General features: G+C 58.5%; 1 protein-coding gene across 30 annotated transcripts in view; it reads right to left on the reverse strand.

Annotated features, from left to right (window-relative positions):
• Positions 1–17,386, reverse strand: part of NCOR2 (nuclear receptor corepressor 2) — a 208,226-nt gene that overhangs the window by 146,074 nt on the left and 44,766 nt on the right. The window lies entirely within an intron of this gene.

Raw genomic sequence — 17,386 nt, forward strand, 5'->3', positions numbered from 1 at the left:
GCGGGACGCTCTGCGGCCACCTCAGGGCAGGTGCCTGCCCAACAACGACACCAACCAGCCAGAGGACGGAGCTGAGGGTGGAGAGAGCATAGTCCGGTCCTGGAGACAGCCATGCCTGAAGGCAGCAGAAGCCTGCTCCTTCGTTCAGGAGAGCTGAGACGCTCCTGTGTGTTTTGCTTCGCCAGCCCAACCTGGGTTTCTGTCACTTGCCACAAGTTCTGACTCACCCAGCGAAGAAAGGAGTCAGAGACCAATACACCTACAGGCACCTTAGGAAGTTCCCTCGTGGGAACAGGATGCACCGTGTAATTTTTACGAGCATAGGAACACCTGCTCGGGTAACAGGAGCTACGAGTATCGCTCTCACTAGAACCTTCTCTGTACTGGTTCTAGCCGGGGGTTAATGATGCTTTGATGTCGGGGAGGGGAAGGGACCTGCGCTGCCAGTTACCACCAAGGGCAACGGGACATCTGTCCTGCAGCCCAGAGACAAGCAACTGGCTTTGAGAGAGGGGCCGGTGTGGCCACTGCTGCTGGACCCCGTCCCAGAATTCCCACTGTTCCAGTTCATTCCAAGCCCAGGAGACCCCCGCCATCCAATGCAGCGATGCAAATTCTAGTCTGCTCTCTCTAGGCTTTCAGCGGTTACTCCCTCTCTCCGAGGGGGTGAAGCCAGCACGTTGGTGGGGGAGATGCTCACACTCCTTGCCCACCTCCCAAGAGCACCTCGGGCAACTTCCAATCGCTATTTGATTCTACACCGCAGAAGGCGGCCGAGAAGGCTGATTTTCCCACAGCTTTCCTGATTGCCGCCTCTGCCAGATGCTCATGCGTGCGGTACACGTGGGCTCCAGGAGCCAGGGAGGTGACACCTTTCCAAACCAGCCCTGGAGAATCCTCGGCCGTATCCCCACACCCCCTCATGCCAAGGCCAGGGTCTGGCTGGCTTCCCACTCCCTCAAGACACACGGTGTGTCCACCGCCAAGCTTGGGAGGGCTTCAGCCATCAACAGGTCATCCCAGCAGCTCCCTGACAAGTGTCCTCCCACGCATGTCATCCCCAAAGCCAGGGGACTCTGGCTTTGACCACGAGCTTACTTAAGAAACCCAATTTCCATCCCTTCCAACCTCAGTCCCATTTATTGCCAACTCAAAAAAAAAAAAAAAAAAAAAATTTTTTTTTTGGAAAACATTTTGGCGGTTCCTCCAAAAGTTAAACATAGAATTACCAAATGACCCAGCAATTCCAATCCTGGGCACATACCCAAAAGAACAGAAAACTGGGACTCAAACAAATGCATGTATACAAATGTTCATAGCATTATTCGCAATAGCCAAAAGGTGGAAACAGCCCAAAAGTCCACCAACGGATGAATGGACAAACAAATTGTGGTCCATCCATACAGTGGAACATGATTTAGTCACAAAAAGAAATGAACCACTGACACAGGCCACACCACAGACGAACCTTGAAAACATCACGCTAAGAAAAAGAAGCCGGTCACAAAGGGCCAGATCGTGCCTCAGTCCACTTACAGGAAGTACCCGGAAGAGGCAAACCCTAGAGACAGAAAACAGACTGGAGGCTTCAAGGGCTGAGGGGGTGAGCAGGGACTGCTGATGACGCCCAGGTTCCCAGGTTCGCCACACAGTGAGGGAAACGTGTTAAAATTAGGTAAAGGGAGGATTTGCATAACACTGTGAATGGAAAAACAAATTTAAGCATTGACTTCATGGAGGTTTGAATGTGAACCACAAGAAGAAATAGAACACTCCTTCATCAAAGACAGGGGGCGGGTAGGATGAGGGAGCCCCAAGGGATGGCAGGGGGGTACCCCGGATCTGGACTGGGCTGGGCTGGAAGGTGTTCTGAAGACGAACCCAGACAGCAGCAGGGATAGGACTTGGCAGGCCTGATCCCACCGTGGGTCTGGTGGCTTTGGGGTCAGGAGAGGGTAGTGGGCGCCCGTTTATTTACAGAAACTTCGGGGGCTGAGCCCCAAGCAAGTGAATAAGGCAGGGCCCAGCCACAGAGGGTCTCAGTGCCCCCACAGGGTGCCACAAGCAACAAACTGTGAGCTGAGAGAAGGAAGCCCAGTCTAACCCAGCCTCGGAGAGGGCAAGGGCATCAGGGAGCACTTCCCAGAAAGAGCACAAGATGGTCAGAGGGAGTCAGATGGAGGCCGACGCCCAAGCGGGAGCCCAGAGGTGAGATCAGGCACCACGCACTTGAGAAATTCATTGAGTGAGCACAAGGCAGGGAGGGCGCACCATCGCTCAGAGCTCCCCGGGCATGGCAAGGAGGGATTCTGTCTCGGGGCCCTGAGGAGCCACGGGCAGTGGCTGGGGAAGTAAAGGGTCAGTGTGTTTCCAAGCAGCCAGCCAGGAGACCTGGAGGCTGCTGCAGACATCCAAGCAGGAGACAACACTGGTGGGACCGGAACTGCGGGTCACAGAGCAGGAGAAGCAGGCAGGAAAGTTGGGACAGAGCTCACCAAGGGACAGGGACCCTCCGGCCTGCTGGGAGGACAGCATGCTTGGGAAGTGCTGCCATCAAGGCTGGTAAACAGCAGGTGCTCAATGAGGCCAACTCAAAAAGGTCAGGGCTCAAAGGAGAAAAGATGGCACTCGGGAGAGGTTAAGAACTTGCTGAGTCAGGTGGCATGAGATGCTTCTGAGCCCCAGGACCCCAGACGGGGCCACAAGAGGCCCACGCAAGCCTTACACACCCGAGCCACAAACCGCGACACCAGGGCCACTGAGCCAGCCAACAGAGGGCCAAGAACTGCTGGGCTGCCCCCCGCAGGGAATCCCATGCACAGACCAGGATGAGGCTCCCCGTGAATGGCCCACGGTGGGGGCCCCACACACACCACAGGGGCTCCAGTGTGGCCGCCCACCACACCTGCCCCGGAGGCGGCACCAAGCAAGCAAGGGCCCCTGGGCAGTCCCCGGGAGAGCCCACGGGCTGCGGGTCCCCTGCACCGGCACCCCACAGTCCTAACCTCCCATCCCTTGTTCCGTCCGCTGTGTGGCTTTGGTAAGGCTTCCAGACCCGCAGGAGGAAGCTCGCTGCTCCGCGTTCTGTCTGCCTTGCTCCCTGCTGCACCCCCGGAGCCTCTCAGTGGGCCCGGCACACGGCAGGTGCTCAACCAGGGAACCTGTCCAGGCAAGTGCCGGCAACACCAGGTGAGGCTGGAGCCTGCTGCCCCCACATTCCCCTCCGGCCCCAGGCAGGACGCTGCGGCCCCGTGGAGCCACATTCCATAGATTTCCGTGTCGTGTGCGGCTGGCTCCAGCTCTGGGGAGGGTGGAATTACAGCAAGCCGGGGCTGGGGTGTCTGAGAGTGGGGGGAAGGTGGGCAGGGGGGCAGGGTGTGCTCGTTAAGGTGCTGAGACCGCTGAAATGTGCCTGGGAGCCTTCAGACCTGAGCCCAGCCTTCGGAGAAGATGAAAGGGCAGCTGTCTGCGCCACACAGCCTGGAACTTTCCCGTAACTAATGGGCACAGACATCGGAACTTGTGGCAGGTGGGGGAGCCTCAGCTGTCGGCAAAGAGAAGCCCCCAGCACACGCACACACAAGCACGCTCGCCAGAATCCTCTCAGGGGCCGGGCCAAGCCGCAGGTCCCACACACGGGACATGGTCTCTTGTATCCCCTGTCCCCACAGTCCATCCGGGCCGGAGAAACATTCATGTGCCAGGAACCCCGCGCCCCCCCCTCGCTGCTGTCCTTGAGCATCTAGAAGGGCGTGGGACCGTTCAGTAGCTACTTGACCAAAGTTTGGTTTGGTTCACTGCTGAGTGCCCCGCGAGTGCGGGCACATAGTAGGTGTACTGGTTTCCTGGGACAGCGGTGAACAAATGACCACACGCTGGATGGCTAAAAGCCACCGAAACGCATCCTCTCACTGTTCCGCAAGCCAGGAGTCCCAAATCGAGGTGTAGGCAGGTGCAAGCTCCCTGCCCCAGAGGCTCTGGGATCCTTCCTGCCTCCTCCAGCTGCTGGTGGCCCAGGCATCCCTTGGCCCGGGGCCGCCTCACTGTCGTCCCTGCTGGTCATCACCTGGCCCTGTCCCTCATGTCTGTGTGTCCTCTCCTCTGGGAAGGACCAGTCACTGGGTTCCGGGCCCACCCTCATCCACTAATGACATCTGCAAAGACCCTCTTTCCGAATATGATCACATTCCCAGATTCTGGGTGGACGTGAATTAGAGGACTAGAGTTAGATTTAGCCCAATAAGGTAGGTGCTCGATAAATGTTTTGTTCACGGCTAGAATCCAGAGCCTGGCACAGTGCCTAGCACACAGTAGGCATCCAGCGAATATCTACCAAACAGCCCAGGCCCGGAAGAACAGAGAGCTGAAGCCAGCACGGGGCACGTGTGCGTGGAACCTGTTCTGGGATGTGAGGTTAGGATGTGGCAGAAACACCAGCTAGAACGAAGTTGACTGTTTACACCTTGAGTTTCTAGTTTACTTTTTTTTTTTTTTAAAGACTTTATTCACTTATTTGACAGAGATCACAAGCAGGTAGAGAGGCAGGCAGACAGAGAGAGGAGGAAGCAGGCTCCCTGCTGAGCAGAGAGCCTGATGCAGGACTCGATCCCACGACCCTGAGATCATGACCTGAGCTGAAGGCAGAGGCTTAACCCACTGAACCACCAGGCGCCCCAAGTCTCTAGTTTCTGGCGTACTGCAAGAATGGGGAGCCCACCAACTATCTGCCTCCTGGCGCAGGGTGGATGCCCAGGATCCGGCTCTCAGCAGAGCCCCAAGACAAAGAGCCCCATGGAAGGTGGCCCCAGTGAGCCCAGAGGAGCCTGCACGACCCCCGAGGGTGGGAGGCAAAGGCAGAGTCCCTGCCCCTTGCCTCCACAGCTCACCACCTTCAACCACGGTTCCAACAACCTTAATGGGCAAGTTCTGAGATGCAGTGGCAGAAAAAGACCCCAAATCCTTGCTGAGTAGCAGGCAAGACAGGAGTCACAATAGGAATGCTGGGACGTGTTTGTGGTGTGGAGAAGAACAGAAGCATGAGAGGGACAGACAGGGGACACGGCAGGGGGAGGCGGGATGGTCGAGACAGCTTCACCAGAGGGGGTCTTTAAGTAAAGAAGCAGAAGGGGAGAGAAAGGGGAGAAGAGAGGTATGAAGATGTCTGGGGAAGCTGCTTCAGGCAGAGGGAACAGGCAGTGCAAAGGCCCTGAGGAGGGGAAGGAACAGCAGGGAGGCCCGGATGGTAAGAGTGGAGTGAGCCGGGCCCTATGAGGTCACACAGCCTCTCTCTCTGAGCAAGAAGGGAAGGTGTCACCCCTCTGGGCAGCAGTGATGCTTGAGGTCTCCTACGTCAAGCCCGCCCCTGGTGCCCCCGTGTTAAAGGAAATTTCAGCTGCTCCCTCCATCAGGGGGTCTCGGGCCCGGGGTCTCTGAGCATCGTATGCGGGTAAAAGGACCAGCCCATCTGGAATCTTAACACTACTACAGCCACCATTCAGAGTCCCACAGAAAGCAGGCCCCTGCCCCCCCTCCCATGCATGCAGGATCAACTGCCACTGACCCAGCACGGAGCTCCTTGGGCTCCCCAGGAGGAGCCAGGAGCCCAACCAAGGCTTGCTTGTGGCTCTGTCCAAAGAGTCACAGCCCTGAGGGGCTCAGGGTCTACACATTCAGCACTCAGGAGTGCTGCCTGCCCGCCCCCAAGCTGAGGCCGTCAAGACAAGCCCACCCCGAACGGGTCTCTGCCCCACTCCAGTCAGTCGGGAGTATCTGAGCATCTCGGATGTGCGGACACCATACCAGGCACTGGGGTCACGGCAGCGGACCAGGTGGGCAGAAATGGCCGCCAACCAGAGCTGCCATCCAATGACAGGCCTGTCCCGACAGAGGAAGCAGCTCCTCACCCCAGGTACTCAACAGAGGATGGATTGGGAGGGAAGGACGGGCAGGTGGACAGATGGATGAAGGAGGGAGGGAGGGAGGAAGGGGAGAGGGAGGAGGCAATGGATGGATGGATGGATGGGACAAACAGGACAGACAAATCAGCAGAGGGACCTCGATTTAACTGTCCCACCATCCACAGTTTTCTGGGTCTCACTTTTTAAAGCAAGCCCCAGAGCCAAGCGTGCTTTTATCCCACTGGAACTCCCACATCAGGCTCCCTGTCAGCCACAGCTGGGAACACACATGAGCATCATCATGCCTATGAACCCCCAGACCTGCACAACTGCCTCCCAAGTCCCCTCCAGTCCCAAACTCCAGAATCAGAACAGGGAGAGACAAGTAGAAAGATGCACTGAGAAAAGATCCATGGAAAGCTCAACACCCACAGATGAGCCCCCAAAATGAGAGCCATGACTCAAGTTCCCTCCACTACTCGAAATATGGAGCGGGGGAGGGAGGAACCAGGGGGAGGGCAAGTTGACAATAATGAAGGTGGCAATGTCCGCCGCTGGGCAGGTGCTATCATTCTCCCCACTTTGCAGATGAGCAAACTGAGGTGGGCCCGACCAAATAAAGGCCAGTGCAAGTCCCCAGGACAAGGAGGGTATGCAGGATGGGGGGGGAGACCTGCACCCCAACACAGAGAAGGCAGAGGGCTTCCTGAGGGAGGGGTAAGCTGGGCCTCGCAGGGTCTGGATGAGGGAGGAAGGAGCTGCTCACTCAACATCGTCTTTCTGCAGGTGGGGAAACTGAGGCTCCAGTAGAGGCAGACACGCATGTGGCAGGCTGGTGCTTCATGGCCGGACTCTGTCTTCCTTGGCGGGATCCCACAGCCCACGCGGTCCAGGCATCCAGCGAAGCGGGCAGGGTGGCCCAAGCGGATCCCCCCTCAGACACCCCAGGGGAACAACACCCAGGGCCGTGGGGATGAAAGCTAAGTGTCCACAGGGATGGCCGGGTGCCCGTAGAGAGCCCTGGACTGGCCACAGCCTGCACCCACCTTCTAGAGCAAACCAGAGGCCTGATAGCAAAAAACACCCCGGGCACCTGGCCCACCTCTCGCGTCCCCTCAAAAGGATCCCCAGCCACAGCTAGAACCCCCGCCGCCCCAGGTTCTGCTTCACTGCCCACCCCTGCAGTTGTGACATTCATCAGGCATCCACACTAGGGGAAGGCTCCGATCTCCCTCACCAAACTGGACCGCCCCATTCAACAGATCAGGAAACTGAGGCTCAGAGAGGTGGACTCACTTGCCTGAGGTCACACAGCCGGAAGGCAACCAGGTCCAGCCACGCACAACCTCCCTAAAGGGAGCAGAAGAGTGGCCCGGCCCGCTTGGGTCTCCAATCTCACTGGTACATTTGTGTCCACTGGGCCAGGCCAGCTCGGCTGCCCAGCCCTGCCCACCGCCCCCACCCTCCTCACCACAGCCAGATCTGCTCACAATCACTCCCTCCCAGACTCCTTTCCCCGCCTTTCAATTTTAAAGGGGGGGAGAGAGAGAAGCCACAGTTGTGACAAAGCATCCCCGCACACTGGGTCACCAGGTCCCACACAAGGGCCCTGTCGCACAACTCGCCCTCCCTCCTGGGTGTTTCACAGACATGACGCCAGATTTTTCCTGGCTCTTCCTCATCAGGTTCTGGGTGCCCTGGGAGGGATGTGTTTTCCATTAGGCCCAGCTCTTCCATCTGGGCTTCCAAATAGCAATTTTTTCTGCAGAGGGAAGGGGGAGAGACCGGAGAGGACGCTGGTGTCGGGGTTGTGGGGTAGGGGCGCTGGCCCCAGCTGTGCACCCGGGCACACTGCTCGACCCTCCGCACACCCACCCCAGGGCTTGGATCGGAGCGGACATCAGGCACAGTGCCGGGGCTCACTGTGACTACTCATCCGTGCACAGGGGGCCTGTGACTGCATCCTAACCCAGGACCCTGGGATGGTCAAGGATGCGGGGCTCCGGGTCCCAGGTCCGTCCGCCTCGGTGGCTGGACAGGAATGAACCGAGGCAGGAGTAAATGGGCCGCAGAGCACAGCTCTTGGCATTCTGCTGAGTGAAAGAAGGCAGACACAGAAGGACAAACACTGTGATTTCACTCACAGGAGGTGCCCAGAACAGTCAGATGCAGAAAGAAAGTAGAAGGGTGGTGGCCAAGACCTGGAGGACAGGGTACGGGGAGTTCGTGTTTAACGGGGACAATTTCTGTTCTGCAAGACAAGACAGCTCTGGAGATGAAGGTGGTGACGTCTGCACAATCGGGTGAACGTCCGGAATGCTACTGAGCAGTACGCTTACAAATGACTGAGATGGTAACATTTTTGCTAGGTCTATCACATTACAGTCGGAAAAATAAATAAATAAATAAAGAGAGGGCCAGGGGACCAAAAAACCCACACACCTCCTCCAGGGAGGCCTCCCTGATTGCTAACCCAGGCACCCAGCTAGGCCGGTATTGCTCTGTTGGTGGCTCCCACTGCCCAGGCTGCCCCATAAAAGAGATGGTGTCGCCAAAGGCTCTCCCGGGGGTCTTGGCATGCAACAGCCCCTGCTGGCCAGGCACTGAGAGGGACCGCAGTCAAGACCTCGCCCGCAGCCCAGGCAGCCTCAGGAGAGGCTTGAGAGGCCAGGACACAGGGACGGGCTGGCCTGAAACCCCCGCTGCCACTCTGCCGGCTCCGCCCATCACTCGCCAAGACCCTGAGGGGGCAGGGGGCCACCCCGAGGGAGCAGGGACAGCAGACTCTGGGTTCCCACCAGCTTCCCTGCATCAACATCTGGCAAATGTGTCCACAGCTGTACAGCTGCCGGAAACGCCTCCCCCTGCCCCTCCTCCACGCACGCGGGGCCCTCAAGGACGGCTTTCTGAGGAATTTATGGGGTCGTCCCGAGTATTTCAGGGCAGCTCTCTGGGGGACGTCCTCCACCACATGTGAAGGAGGACAAATGTTCCCGCGGCTAAGAATAGCTTGGCCGGCAGCGGCCTGCAGGCCCAGGAGCCCACCCACTTAACAACAGCCCTGCCACGCACCCCCCACTTCCCAGAGGCCTGGCCGGGAGGCCCCTCCAGCCCCCCGGATGCCTGCCTGAGGGGGAACAGTCCACTCTGATCCGCCCGAAAGTGGATCACAGGAGCCCCTCGATTTCCCTGAGGGCTTTCGTTCATCAGTTAGGCTCTGATGACGGATCAGTGATCAAGAATCCAAGAGGCCCTCCGGCCCCTGCAGCCAGGAGTTCCAGAAGCGACCAGTGACCAGGAGTGGCGAGCGGTCCCCTGAGAACTGATTATCACTTGGCGGAGGGAACAAGCCTAACCAGGCTCCAGCGGAGAGGGTCCCAAGCCGGAAATAGGGAGGGGGAAAAAAGAGAAAGGAGGATACCATGCTAGGATGGTGTTGTGCCAGGAGGAGGGCGAAGGAGGCGACCACATGTGTGAAAGGACATGGGAAGGGGGTGGCCGCCGCTCAGCCCCAGCTGGGGGCATCACAGCCACTCGAGAATGTGACCCAGGGGATCACAGCTCTCAAGTCTTTCAGGCAAAGAAAAGTCTGACTTTGAGACATCTCTCAAATTACAATTTTATTTCAAAAACATGGACTATAAACCCAACCCAATAAATCAGTCTGACATCCAAATACAGGCCCGTGGGCGGCCAGGATGTGACCTGTGGCTTCTGACATGTGGTCAGTTGAAAGCCACAAGACAGAGCCCAGCAAAGCCCGGGGGAGCTGGGGGCAGGGGGAGGGGGGGCGCGAGAGAGTGACAGGCAGGAACGTTCCCCCACATGGCTTGGAGGGGGACCTGAGAAGTCCCTAATTAAAACAAGGAGTGGGCGGGGCTGGGCCCACTTACCCAGTGAATCTTAAATAACATCCCCCACCCCAAAGGACACACACTGGCTGTGAAAGGGGGGCTGGGCAGGACCCCAAGCTGGCTCATCTCCAATGCATGCAGTGAGCTGTGAGCTGCCCGTGGTCGGCAGCTGCTGTCCACCTGCCCAGCACCCACTCCTTGCAAACTGCTCCCTTCTGTCTCTTGACCTATGACTTCTGCACCCTTGATCCTGGACTCTGAAGGGGGGTGACCCTGCCTCCCAGGGCTGGGCAGTCAGCTCTCAGCAGCAGCCCCAGCAACCCAGCAGCACCACAACCATGGCCACGGTCATTGGTTTAGGGAAGCACTTAACTCTCAAGCTGAGCCCATAGACCTCACTCGCATGACTCCTATTATGATATCGGCCACAACAGGCTTAACCTCCGCTGGGCTGCAAGGTTGTGATGATTCGTCTTAGGCTCCCAGGGACTGGACATGAGGAGCACCATCACCAGAACCCCTGGATCCAACCGTGCCTGAAGCTCACCCCGAGTCTTTCGTGCTTCCCTGCAGGGGCAGGGAATCTGCCGACTGCTACCAATACACCTAAGATAGCAACCCCTTAAAACCCAAATTCTATGCCATGAGTCTCCCTGGAATCTGGTCTCTCCTCTCTGGTTCCCTCACCTGTGCAGGTAGGGAAATCTTCCAAGCCAGCCGGAAGGAGGCAAGAGAAATGAGATGGGAGCCCAGGACGGACTCAGATTAGAAGGAGGGGGCCAGGCAGGAGCCTGGGACAGACCTGCCCTCACCCTGAAGGAGAAGCAGTCTCCTGGCCCGTGCTGAGCCATTAGGGACCTTAATTGGGGACCCAGCAGGCAGCAACTTTGCAGACAAAGGCTGCCCCTCCTCGCTGCCTCAGATCTGGGTCACCCCCCAGCAGCAGGCACACCCCCACCCACAAAGCCCCAGGCACTAAGTGGAGCCTCTGGCCTTGGGTTCTGGAGGAACATCCTGAGCTGGCAAGGGCGGCTCTCTCTCTCCCCCGCAATCCTGCCCTTCAGACAGGGGCACTGTCCGCAGCCAGAAGGCACTTCAGGCTGCAACACACACACACACACACACACACACACACACACACACAGACACACACACACACACACACACACACACACCTGCTGGGGCCTACTTTCCGGGCTGTAAAGCACGCAGCTGCTATGGGCCTGGAGGGTAGCCATGGCTCAGACCAGGAGCAGGGAGAGACCCTGACCCCCTCCCACTGCCCTGACCCCATAGGTGCTGACTCCTCCCACTGTCCTCTCTTCCTCCCCACCTCCGTGTGGCCACAAGTCTGTTTCACCTCCCCGTTCACAAATGGGGAGATGGAGGTTCTGGGGCCAAAGAAGGCTATTCCATGTGTCAGGGGCAGGAGCAGGACCGTGGAAAGATAAACAAATTCCACTTCCAGATTCTAGGTCCTTAGCACTCCAGGTAACAGACCCAAGGTGAGCGCCTCACACTCACCATCATAGCAAATTGCTAACACAGTGCTCATTGTCACCAGTTCACTTAACCATTACAGTACCAACGGGAAGCAAGACTGAGGCACAGAGAGGTTAAGTAACTTGTCTGAAGTCACACAGTAAGCAAGTGGCAGAGCCTGGGTACAAACCCAGGCTAGCCCTCTCTAGCATCTACCTCTGAGCCAATGTGTCCTGGGCACCCATCACCACTGTAATCCCAGCCTCCCTGCTCAGGCTGGAGAAGACCCCGGCCTCTCCCACCAGGCTGGTGTCAGGGCCTTAGAGGCCTTGTAGCCAATATCACTGCTCATGGATCCAGCCACGTCCTGCCAGCTGGAGGCAGCCACAGGTCTCTGCAGATGGGCCATGGCCACCTCCATGTCTGCCTGGCCACCCCCAAGAGCTCACTACAAATCCCCACCCTGGGTCCTAGGAGGAGAAGGAAGGCAGCATCCTTAGCCCAACCCTGGCCCCCTGCTCTGTTACATCCCTCACTGGGATCTGGAGTCCTCCTTCCCCAAGTCTCTGCTGACTTGTTCCCCATCTCCCCACGACCCCAAAGGCACAGTCCATGAAAGCAGGAATTGCCTCTCTTGTGTCCACCACTGAGTCCCGGCTCAGTGCACACAGCAGACCGTCCATAAATGGCTTGTTGTGTCCCTGAACACTGAGAGCATTACGGCAGACTCCAAGCCAAAGGTCCAAGGCCACTCTGGAACAGAGAAACTGAGGCCAAGAAGGGGTCTACTTAAAGTCGGATTTCAGGGTGCCATCTACACTAGGCCAGCGTGTCACAAGAACTAATCCGTCTACACCACCTGCTCCCCCGCAGCTCTGATCCCTTCCTCCTGGGAGCTGCAATGCCAGCCCTTGCATTAGCCACAGCTGAGAGTCTGAAGGTCATCCCTAGCACGGAGGGGCTGTAGCCTGCCTTCTCCGCACCTCAGTGTCTCCCTTTGTCAAGGGCACCTGGCAAACAAGGTGGCTTGTGGGTGGGGGGTGGGGGGTAGGGCAGAGGATGGCTGCAACCCAGGTGTTAGGTGAGTGGCCAGGCAGGTGGGGGATGCATGTTGGAGGCTTCGGGAGGGCCCAGCATGGAATGTGGGGAGCCTCTTGCCTCCTGGGTTCTGTCCCCCTTAGCAGGGTCACCTGAGGCAGGAGAGCTAGCCGCAGGCAGCAGGCAGGTTCAGGAATCTCCGGATTTGGGTTCTTGACCCCTCCGACAGGGCCCCCCCCCCACCCCTGGGCACAAAAGGGTGTCCTCAGCTACCCCAACTACCTCACTAGGCCCCGGACCCTCAGCGTGCGGTGGGAAGAGTACCCCCACGTGCCTTCCCCAGGGAGAGCTCCCTCTAGGCTCCATAGAGCGGGGCCCCTGGCTCCATTAGTCTGTTAGGGCTGCTGCAACAAATGACCGTCAGCCGGGTGGCTTAATACAACAGAAATTTATTCTCTCCAGGTCTGGAGGCCTAGGGTGCCGCATCAGGGTGTGGGCAGGCCTCGCTCCCCTGAAGGCTCTAGGGCCCTGCCGGTCTTCGCGCAGCGTCCTCTGTGTGCCTTCTCTTCTGTCCCTCAGGAGGACACTGGTCAATGAACAGACGGCTCACTCGGGGAATCCAAATGACCTCATGTCCAGAAACGTCTGCAAAGACCTTATTTCCCAAAGCAGGTCACGTTTAGAGGAGACGGGTAGTAATGCATGTGCTTATCTTTTGGGGGGCCACCCTTCACCCCATTACAAGGCAGTCCTTCCTGACGCTGCCCACTGATGACGACGGTGGGGTGCTGGCTCCCCACTGAGCCCCCTCACCAAGCCCCAGCAGAACCGCCCTCAAGCAGATGAGGAAACTGAGCCACAGAGAGGTAAGCCCCAGGCCCCAGGTTCAAGCCCACTTTCCGCCCCCCCCCCCCCCCCCCCCCGACAGCGGTCCTGCTGGTGCTGGTGCAGGGGCCTCCCTCACGTTTCCAGGAAGCAAGGGACTCTCACACCCACGCCTCCGGGAGAGGGCCTGCCAGGGATGACTCACTCCCACTTCACAGGCCAAGAAGAGGCGCAAAGTGGTTCAGCCAGAGGGCTGAGCAAACTCTGAATCTGTTTGCTCCTGTGTCAAAGGGAAGCAAATCCCACTCCTGGAGGATGAAACGGCGTCCTGCAAGAAAAGCGCGTCCGGCCCCCCGATAATCAGCACCTCTCCATTTATTACCCGCCGATCCCAGCCTCCACAGCTACCCACCCGGCCTCCAACCCCAGCAGAAAGGGCCCATTATGACATCACAGGCCGGGAATTATGTTATTAGCCTGGGAAGGAGGCTGGACCCAGGGACAAAGAGCTCATTGTCATGCAAATGGACAACCAGCTTGGGTGGGGGGGGCACTCCTCCAGCCTTCTGGCTCTTGAGCCACACAGAAACCAACTCTAGCCCTTCCAGAGAGTTTGGGCATCTCTGGGCCTCAGACCCAGAGGAGTGGGGCTCCCTCCGAGTGGGAAAGGGGCCCCTTCCCAGGGCTGCGTACAAAATGCCGTTTACCTACTAATACTGTGTGCCTGGGGCTGTGTGTCTTTGGGCAAGATGCTCACCCTCTCTGTGGCTCAGAGGGTTGTCAGAAGAACTCAATAAATTAAGGTCTGCACAACGGTGGTCCTGCCTCGTCCGCCCTCAACACACAAAGCTGATGCTGTCTACACCCCTCCCCTGCCCGCCACAGGTCTCGCTCATGATCTCCACCTCTCTGACTTTACCTAGGAGTCCGGACCAAGGTCCTATGGGGCGTTCTTGAGCACAAACACAAGAACTGCCTTTCAAAGGACCCAGTTTTCCAGGAGACCCCAGAAGGCATTCTCGCCTCCAGACGCAGAATTTCTAGGGTGTCAGAGGTAAGGACCCATCTCCCTAGCCAGAGCCCTCGGGCGTGTGACTTGCCTGGAGGCACAGTTGAAATATCCATCCCCAGAAAGGCCTCATTCACCACACGGGGACAGGCCCAGATCCACAGCCCGTGGGGGACACTGAACCAGGCACAATCGTTTGCTGAGCACCTAAGATGTGCCCAGTCTAGGGACACAGTAGTGACCAAGATGAACAAAATCCTGGGGGAAGGGGTTTGGGGGACATGGCAATGGACACAAAATAAATCTCAAATGATGACAGTATAAGGTGACAAGAGCAACTTTGGAGACGTCAGGGGGCTGCTCAGAAGGCCACATTTGAGCAGAGGCCTATATGAGGGACAGGTGTCGCAGGAAGAGGGCACAGCAAGTACAAAGGTCCAGAGGCAGGGTCTGCCGAGGCAGGAGAGGCAGCAGGGAGGTTCGGGGATTTCGGATTTGGGTTCTGGACCCCAGATGGGAGCTTCCAAAAACAGGCAAAAGGCTCATGAGGCATTAGAATGCCCCCAACTCAGCCCACTCCCTGCCCTCCAGGCTCTGCCCAGCAAAACCCAGCACCTGAGACCCTAAACCGTGGCTGGTGCTCCCCGAGCCTCAGACACAGTCTCCATCATCTGACACGACTGTGGACACCCCTCCCTGCTCAGCCCCACCAAGGCCTGCCAGTAGCTCCCCTGTCCCCAGCCTGGGGTGGTCTGGAACCCTCCAAAATCCTTAGGCATAAATCAAGCCCTCTCTGGACGTCTGGGGACACGTGCTGTTACCTGTCCACTCACTGTAAGGAGACAAAAATCCACCAGCCCTCTCTTGGGAGCCTCTGGAGACATGTCTAGCCTTGGATTAGCTTTGGCTGAACAGAAACACACTCCTCCTGCTTAAGCGCTCACTGGGAATGACCAACTCGCTCTAGGGTGGGCTAGTTTACATCCCCAAGGCCTTCTCACTGCCGTGGAGGTGGGAAGAGTTCCAAGAGAAACCAGTCCCTTACTGCAGGAAAAAGCAGGAAAGGAAAAATGCAGCCCGGAGTACAGAGCAAGGAGGATAGAGTACGAAGACAGGAAGCAAGTCTGGCTGCTGCAGGAGTGACCCCCCAGGGCGCGCACGTGGCTGAGAGGGGGCCGGCTCTGGGAGGGCCCAGGAAGTGAAAGAAAGGGCCCAGCGGTCAGGGCTCTCTGGCTTTCACAGTTCAGGAGCCCAGCCACCACCCCTATCTCAAGCTCCAAGCCCAGCCTACAGGTGAGGAGAGAAGGAAGGGGGGGACTAAGACTCAGAGAGGGCAAGCAACTTCCCTGGGATCACCCAGCCGAAGACCCTCCATACACAGGCTCTGGCTGGGGGTTGAGTTGAGCCCCACCCTCACCAACACTGGGCCCTTGGGTGGGTCGCCTGACCCAAGCCTCAGCATCCTCTCACGTTCCTGCGTGCCCTTCAGCCGGCCTCCCCCAGTGGTGACGTCTCTACAGAAGCCCAGCTCGGTACCTGTGGCGTAACCGGGAGACTGACCATGCACAGTCGGCCTCACACAGACCTCGTGGGTCTCACATACACACGTGTGTGGACGCGAGTGTGTTGAATGCTATGCACCTGCACCTCTGTGCGTATGGGGGGCGGGGGAGGTCAAGTCACTGAGACCCTCAGGGCAGGGCTGGGACAGCTACAACACAGCTCTGCGGCTGGCCCAAGTGGGCACCTGAGGCTTAGGTGACACTCGTGGGGGTCCCCTGCTACAGAGGCCTTTCCCGAGGTCCCCAGGAGAGGCCTGAGGACAACCGGACAGCAGGCAGGTGGCGGGGACAGCTTGGACACCCGGGGAACTCCCCGCAGGCTCCTGCTGGCCCAGGAGGAGAGGCCCTGAGCCAGCCACCGGCACAGCATCCGGTGTCATTTACAAACAGGATGACTGCCACCCTCAGGGGGAGAGCCAGCCGTGCCTGCCCAGCCTCCAGGCCACACCGTGCAGTTGTGGCTGCTGGCCAGTGCTTGGTGGGGGACAGGGCAGAACAGGCACAGTGGGACAGCCCCGGGGACCCCAGCCCAGGCCCAGATGCAGACAGAGCCTGGGGCTTGAGGAGGGACCCCCCCTCTCTCCACCTCCCGAAATCCAGACTGCGGTTTCCAAATCCTACAGAACAGGAAGGTTCTGGGCATAGAAGAAAAGAAGAATCAGTGGAGACTGGGATGTACCTAACTTAAATCCAAACTTATCTACAGGAAAGGAGTCTCCCCACACCAGCCCACAGGGCCCCGGCGTAGGCGCATCTTGGTTCTCCCCCAGGCCCAAGTGCAAGCCACGCACACTGTATGAACAAGAGAGCTGAGTTCCACGACCTGCCCACTGTCACATCTTCCACGAGGGGAGGTGCAGGGGCCATTCCTTAGCCCCCTTGAGCCATACAACCGCTTCCAGGGTGGAGACCAATGGGAGTGTCCATTTGCCATATAAGAATACTGAGGCTCAGAGACAGGAGAGAAGCTGCCTAAGGCCACACGGCCAGGAAGTGTCCAACCAGGATGTGAACCCTGGAGGTCTGGGCCCAGAATGAACCAGAAGGCTGTAGTAACCCCTCACCTCATCCCAAAGTCTGTGTGACCCCCACCATTGCCCCATTTTACAGACAAGGAAACTGAGACTCCCACAGGCGAGGCATGGCCACCCAGCATAAAGAGGGATGGAAGCAGAATTCAAACTCGAGTCCATGGCAAATGAGAGGTGCCATCTGGGAAGCCAGCCCTCCCTGGCCTGGGCTCCGGGCCCCCACGAGACATCCCACTGCCTCCCAACGGTCCTGGCACACCCAGATCTCGGGACAAATTGCTCCCTCATCCCTGTCCCTGCAACTGAAGGCTCCTTGTGAGCTCAGGAAGCCCTTCCAACTTTCCAGTGTTTATGCCGGCTCCTCGCGGCCAGGTCCCTGGGCAAGCCTGGGCCGGTGGCGCTGATTTCAAACCAGACACGGGCACTGGGCCAAGCGCCACCGCGGTGAGAGCCGGGCGCCGGGGCAGCCGCAGCCCTGACTGCACCTGGCTCCCCTCCCCGGCCCCCTGCCCTCGGAGGAGCCCACCCCCCAGAGCCCGAGACCCCCAGCCGCCACCCCCTGCAGCCACAGTGCCAGCAGCACCCCGATTCCTCTGCTCCGCCCGCCCTCCTGCAAGGACGTGCGCGCCCCAGTTCCGGGCAGCTCGGTCCCCACCCCACATGTCCAACCAACCCCGCGGCCAGACAG

The sequence above is a fragment of the Meles meles genome, chromosome 12 (assembly GCF_922984935.1).
Source record: "Meles meles chromosome 12, mMelMel3.1 paternal haplotype, whole genome shotgun sequence".
NCBI classification, from domain to species: domain Eukaryota; kingdom Metazoa; phylum Chordata; class Mammalia; order Carnivora; family Mustelidae; genus Meles; species Meles meles.